Source organism: Pipistrellus hanaki (assembly GCF_964339955.1).
Source record: "Pipistrellus hanaki genome assembly, chromosome: 1".
NCBI classification, from domain to species: Eukaryota; Metazoa; Chordata; class Mammalia; order Chiroptera; family Vespertilionidae; genus Pipistrellus; species Pipistrellus hanaki.
Genome location: NC_140503.1, coordinates 145517031 through 145523509, shown reverse-complemented (window position 1 = coordinate 145523509; position 6479 = coordinate 145517031). Strand labels below are relative to the sequence as shown.

The 6479-nt window shown below is 40.2% G+C and overlaps 1 pseudogene across 1 annotated transcript; it reads left to right on the top strand.

Annotated features, from left to right (window-relative positions):
* The first annotated feature begins 4829 nt into the window (after positions 1-4829).
* Positions 4830-5680, top strand: LOC311628105 (transforming protein RhoA-like; annotated as a pseudogene). The gene is made up of 2 exons: positions 4830-5204; positions 5454-5680. The product of its transcript is annotated as a transforming protein RhoA-like (transcript).
* Positions 5681-6479: the final 799 nt, after the last annotated feature.

Below are 6479 nucleotides of genomic sequence, written 5' to 3'. Positions count from 1 at the left end.
GGCCAGAGGCGAGTGGGATGGAAGTCAGATTGAGTAAATTGTGGTTGGAGATGTTAAATGTGTTATGCCAACTGAACTTTTAGGCAGCTGAGGGTTACACAATACACTATCCAAAGAGAAACTCAACTGTGGCATGGACATTTGTTTTAAGCAGGAGGGTTAATATGTTGAAACTTAAGAAATAATAAATGTTAAGTGCTATGAAAAATAACCAGCATATAGTTGACATTTAGCAAATAATTATTTTGTAGAAGGCAGTTAGATAGGCCTGGGCAAGCAGGAATAATGGGCCAGGTGCAGAGGTCATTAGGCAGAGTGCTCCGGTGCCTAGCAACGGGCAAAGCTACAAGCCCTTGCATGACCACTCCCTTAAGCATTAATTCCTGGAGACGACATCTAGACCTCAGCTGTGTTTCAGTTTCAGGCCCAGAAAAGTAGCAAAACCAGGCAAAGCCACACTATGGTTGGTATCAGGACCAGCTGCCCTGCCAAGCTCGCCAGAACCTCTCCTCCCTCTTTTGTCTCTTAAGGTACATCTCTCTCTCTCCTGCTTCCCTCCAACCGCCCCCCCCCCCCCATCTATCTTTCTTTTTCTCTTTTCCAAGCTCCAAAGGCCCTTATTTTGCTATAACTTGTTTCCTGAGTCCATTTCTTCTACAGCTCACTTTTAACTCTGTGACTTTCTAAATAAACTTTCTCTTATAATTTGAATCTTGGTTCTGAAGTTTCCTCTTAGCCAGAACTCAAGAACTGAGGTTGCTGAACCGAGATTAACAATAGTGGCTCCCCCTACCCCCAGCTAGCACTTCCACTAGGTAGGGAAACCAACACAAAATAGAGTCACAAAGATGGATTCAACAGATTCTTAAGGTGGAGAAAGATGAAAATTCCGGGGACATTTGGAAAACATTTGGAGAGGACTCATGTCAGGCACAATCCCATTAAGTTGGTTGGGCTGAGGTTATTATTGTACTTTTATTCCTAATTCAAGACTGGTTGAGGCCAAAACTGGTTTGGCTCAGTGGATAGAACATCAGTCTGTGGACTGGAAGGTCCCAGGTTCGATTCTGGTCAAGGGCATGTACCTTGGTTGTGGGCACATCCCCAGTAGGGGGTGTGCAAGAGGCAGCTGATCGATGATGCTCTCTCATCGATGTTTCTAACTCTCTATCCCTCTCTCTTCCTCTCTGTAAAAAATCAATAAAATATATTAAAAAAAAAAAAGACTGGTTGAGGAACAGGGGAATCTGATCCAGCAGACAGATCTTCACTGATGCTCTCTGGAAAGGCTGGAGAAGGCAGGATTTTATACCCTGCAGAATTCTTGCTGTTGCCCGACAGGCCCTTCTAGGAGTCTGAAGGATTTTTTTGCCTGTTTGTGCTGCTGTGACCCTAAATCACACTTAGTCTCATGCAACCTTTTTTAGTTGTACTTAAGGTTGATCTAGGGCAGTGGTCAGCAAACTGTGGCTTGTGAGCCACATGTGGCTCTTTGGCCCCTTAAGTTTTTAGTAAAGGCCAGCTTAGAGTACCCTAATTAAGTTAATAACAATGTACCTACTTATATAGTTTAAGTTAAAAAAAATTTGGTTCTCAAATATATTAAAAAAAATTTGGTTCTCAAAAGAAATTTCAATTATTGTACTGTTGATATTTGGCTCTGTTGACTAATGAGTTTACCAACCACTGATCTAGGGGATTAATCAACTCCTTTGGATTATTTTCAGCCTAAATTTAAATGAAAAGCAAACATTCAGATGAATTCTTAGTACTTTGTTCCTTAGGAGTATTTTTTTTAATTTTTTAAAATTTTAAATATATTTTTAAACTTCTTTATTGATTATGGTATTACATAATTGTCCTCATCCCCCCATTCCCATCCCAAGCCCCTCCCCACATATGCCCACCCCCTGTTGTCCATGACCACTGGTTAGGCTTACATGCATGTACACAAATCCTTTGGTTGATCTCTCCCCTCTTAGGAGTATTTTGGACTGAGCAATGAGTAGACCTTTTATTATACATAAAATGGTAATGCTAGATAGTCTAAATTAGGTAATGCTAAGTAAACAGCTTCAATATAGTCTCAATATAGAAAGAATGTGTAAATTCCCCAAATTTTTATTATTGTGAATGCATTTGAGATTTTAGTGTTTCTGAACTACCACCGATCCTATCATTAAGGTACAGAATCACTTTCTCAGGTGGTTTGACTATTAAAAAGTGTTTGTTAGATTGTAATTGGCAAATGTTACCATACACATTGTTGAAAATGTTTAATATTTTCAAATTTCACAGCATAACCTGGAACTGTAATATCATGCATTGCACATTTTAGGTTTAATTTTATAGTTTTTTTGTAAGATTTACCTTGCTAATCTTTGGTAGAAATCTCTTTGTTTTGTTTGATTTTGGGGGGTTGAAAACTTAAAAACATTTAAAAATATAAAAATCTGTAGTTTGTCTTTGAAACACAGAATTTCTACTTTGGCTCCTGTAGTGTATATGCCAGATCACTGAGCTCTGAGATCCAGGTTGCCCTTAAATGCTTACTCTATTGAGAAACAGATGGGGGCCCAGGAAGAGTCACTCAGCGTCTTAAAGGGACCATTGACATGATAAATCTGTCTAGTCATTTCATCCAAAGGAAGGATATTTAGATGATCATCTCTTATCTTGTTGTCAGGGATGGAAGAACAGAGGGATGATTTTCCACTATTATTTCAGAAATTTATGGCAACCAATTTGTCTCCCTTGAAGGTTAGTCACTGGGTTGCACCATGCTGGTGGACTAGGGGAGGTTGGCATTAGAAGGCATTTCTACGGGCACTTCTTATGTTATAAAGCAGGTCTTAATGTGTTACACATTTATCTCAAACATGTACTCTGAAATCAAAGCATTATTCCCTCCCAAATTGTTTCCTTTGTTCTTTTTAAATATTATTACTATTCATCTTTCAAGATCATAAATCTCTGTAATTCTATTGAACATTACTCTTTTCTTCTCTCTCTACATCAAAATCACTAATGCAGTCTACAATGTACCAGTCGCTGTTCTGGGAACTAGGGGATAAATCAGTGAAAAGAAACTAATTTCAACACAAAGAATAACTGTCCTCAAAGAGTATATTTCTAGTGGGAGAAGACAAACACAAATAAATACATAATTTAATCTTGTGGAATATCATGATCTGTTATTATGTTTTGTTTTATGTTATATTATTATAATTTACCTTAGATTATTATTGTTATTTAATAATTATTTAAAAGTAAGAGTAAAAAATATGGAATCATGAATAATTATTTAAAAGCAATGATAAAAAATCTGGAAAGTAAGGGTAATAATTATTAAAAATAAGAGTAAAGAAAGGATGAAAAGTATAACGGAATAAATAGCATCATTATAAGAATTACAGTGGAGCTGAAACCAGTTTGGCTCAGTGAATAGAGCGTTGGTCTGGCCTGGAAGACTCGGGGCTGACTGTTTCAAGTCTTATAAAATTATTAACACATCAAACGGGATTGGGATTGTATGTGATGGAAGGGAAGAATGCTTGGGGATAAAGGGAAGTCACTCTGCCTTGTTTCTTTCTAATCATGAGATCTCAAAGCTCCACTTTACTCTCTTCATAATGGTTTCCCTCATAATACATAAGAGCACATAAAAGCAGTAAAAGTAATCACATGTTTTCCCATATTCTATAAGTTATTTTTATGGAAATACATGAACGGTGTTACTTATTGTTACTTATTAATCATTTGGGAGAATTTGCCTTCTGTGAATAGAGTACAAAGGAAAAGGGCCTGGCTGGGTGGCTCAGTTAGTTAGAACATTATCCTGTTTCACCTGCTAAGGTTGTTGGTTTGATCCCTGGTCTGAGCACATACTATAGGAATTAACCACTGATTGTATAAATAAGAGGAGCAACAATGTCTGTCTCTCTCTCTCTCTCTCTCTCTCTCTCTCTCCCCCCCCCCCCCCATCCTCTATGTCTAAAATCAACTTTAAAAAAAGAAGTACAAATTGGTAGTAGCAAAATAGTTACAGGAATATAAAGTAAAGCATAGGGAATACATAATAATATTGATAATAATGTAATAACTATGTTGGTGGCAGGGGGTACTGGAAATATCAGGAGGAGCACTTTGTAAAATATATGATTTCCTAGTCACTATGCTGCACACCTGAAACTAATCTATATTATAAAGAGGTAATATACAAATTAGGCTAGGACTCCCATAACAGGTCATGACCAGATAGGAGGAGGTTGCCTGTGCAGGTGAGGCTGAGAACAGAGACCAAGACAGAGAGGCAGGGGCCTGGCTGAGCTGACGTGGTGGCTAGGGCAGCCCCAGAGCAGACATAGGCAGGGGGTCCAGGCTGTGGAATGAGACTCATAAAAACTCATTGTTCTGTAAGTTTCAGGAATTTTATTATGAAATTTCTGGGAGTTAGGGTTTACACATATAAATTTTGGGGGGACTCAAATATTCAGTCCATAATAATCAGCATATCTAACAACCTTATCTATTATTCTCTTTTTAAAAAAATCGCAGGTCGCCTCCTTGTGTGATTTCAATCACGGGCTGGGCCTCTGGTACAAAATAATATTGGCTCCCCGCCTGCTGCCCGCCTTCCTCCGTGGTTCTCTAGTTAGTCTGCCACCTCCTTAGCCGTCTGCCCCAGTCCCCAGCTTGTGACTCAGGGACCGTTGCTGTGGGCGTTGTGGGTGCAGAAAGGCCCGAGTTGGAGCGTCTCCTGAATGCCTTTCATCTGCGAAGTTCAAGGCACTTTGTAGAACTTTCTGCTTCTGGCCGCAAGTGGGTCTTACAGCACATTTTTAAGCAATGGCTGTCATCCAGAAGAAATTGGTGATTGTTGGTGATGGAGCCCATGGCTACACTTGCTTGCTCCTCCTTTTAGCAAGGACCAGTTCCCAGAGGTGGGTGTACCCTCAGTGTCTGAGAACTACGTGGCAGACACTGAAGTGGATGGAAAGCAGGTCAAGTTGGCTTTGTGGGACACAGCTGGGCAGGAGGGTTATGATGGCTTGAGGCCCCTCTCCTCCCCGGACACTGATGTTATCCTGATGAGTTTCTCCATTGACAGCCCTGATCGTTTAAAAAACATCCCAGAAACATGGACTCCGGGAGTCAAGCGTTTCTATCCCAGTGTGCCCATCATCCCGGTTGGGAACAAGAATTTTGGAAATGGCCGAAACCGGTTTGGCTCCGTGGTAGAGCATCGGTTTGCGGACTGAAGGGTCCCGGGTTCGATTCCGGTGAAGGGTATGTACATTGGTTGCGGGCATATCCCCGGTGGGGGGTGTGCAGGAGGCAGCTGGTCAATGTTTCTCTCTCATCGACGTTTCTAGCTCTCTATCTCTCTCCCTTCCTCTCTGTAAAAAATCAATAAAATATATTTAAAGTAAAAAAAAAAAAAAAAAAAAAAGAATTTTGGAAATGATGAGTACACAGGGCAGAAGCTAGCCAGGATGAAGCAGGAGCCGGTGAAACCGGAAGAAAGCAGGGGGATGGCAAACAGGATTGGCGCTTTTGGGGACATGGGGTGTGCAGCAAAGACCAGAGATGGTGTGAGGGGGGTTTGGAAATGGCCACGGGAGCTGCTCTGAAAGCCAGACGCTGAAAGGAAGGAAAACCTGGGTGCCTCTTTTTGTGAACCTGCTGCAAGCACAGCCCTCACGCAGTCCGTTTTAGAGTGCTGTTTATTAATCTTAGATTCCGTTTACCTATATTTACCTAAGATCACAAATCAGAAGTCATCTTGCTACCAGTATTTAGAAGCCAACCATGGTTGTTAATGATCCAGCCCACCTGGCCCGCAGGGTCCTCTGACAGCGTCTAACAGCCATTCTGTGCACTCCCACCGGACACACCAGGCACCGATTCAAGGGATTCCTTAACTTTTTTTTTTTAATTACATTTATTTGGGGTGGCATTGGTTAATAAGATAATATGCAAATTATACATGTTGGGTACCCGAAGCTACACTGTTCTAGTAAAAAGCCTGCTCAGATTGGCCAGAGTCAGAGAGGCGGTCTGTTATCCTTGGGCATGTGGAGGTATTATTGATTTGAGAAAATGCTAAGTAACTGATTTACTATCTGAAAAATTTAAAGTTCTGAAAGTTTAAGGTCTCTTGCCAAAAAGAGGTTTTAAAGCTAACACCTTAATTTTAATGGAGAAAGAGAATGACAAGCCCTTCCCACCCAGAACAGGTAATCCAATTCCAACCAGCAGCTATGTTTAAACAATGTGTCCATTTACACTTGAATGGCTACACCTTTTGATAGCCTAAGGGCAAGTTTACTTGTAAACAAGTTTGCTTCTCAATTCCTAGAGCAGAAAAAAACAAGGTTTAAAATTATTAGATTTTAAAATTTATTCTTAGAAGTGTAAAAGTTTATTAATTAAAAAACAACAACAACAACAACAAAAAATGGAGATTGAAAAACCTG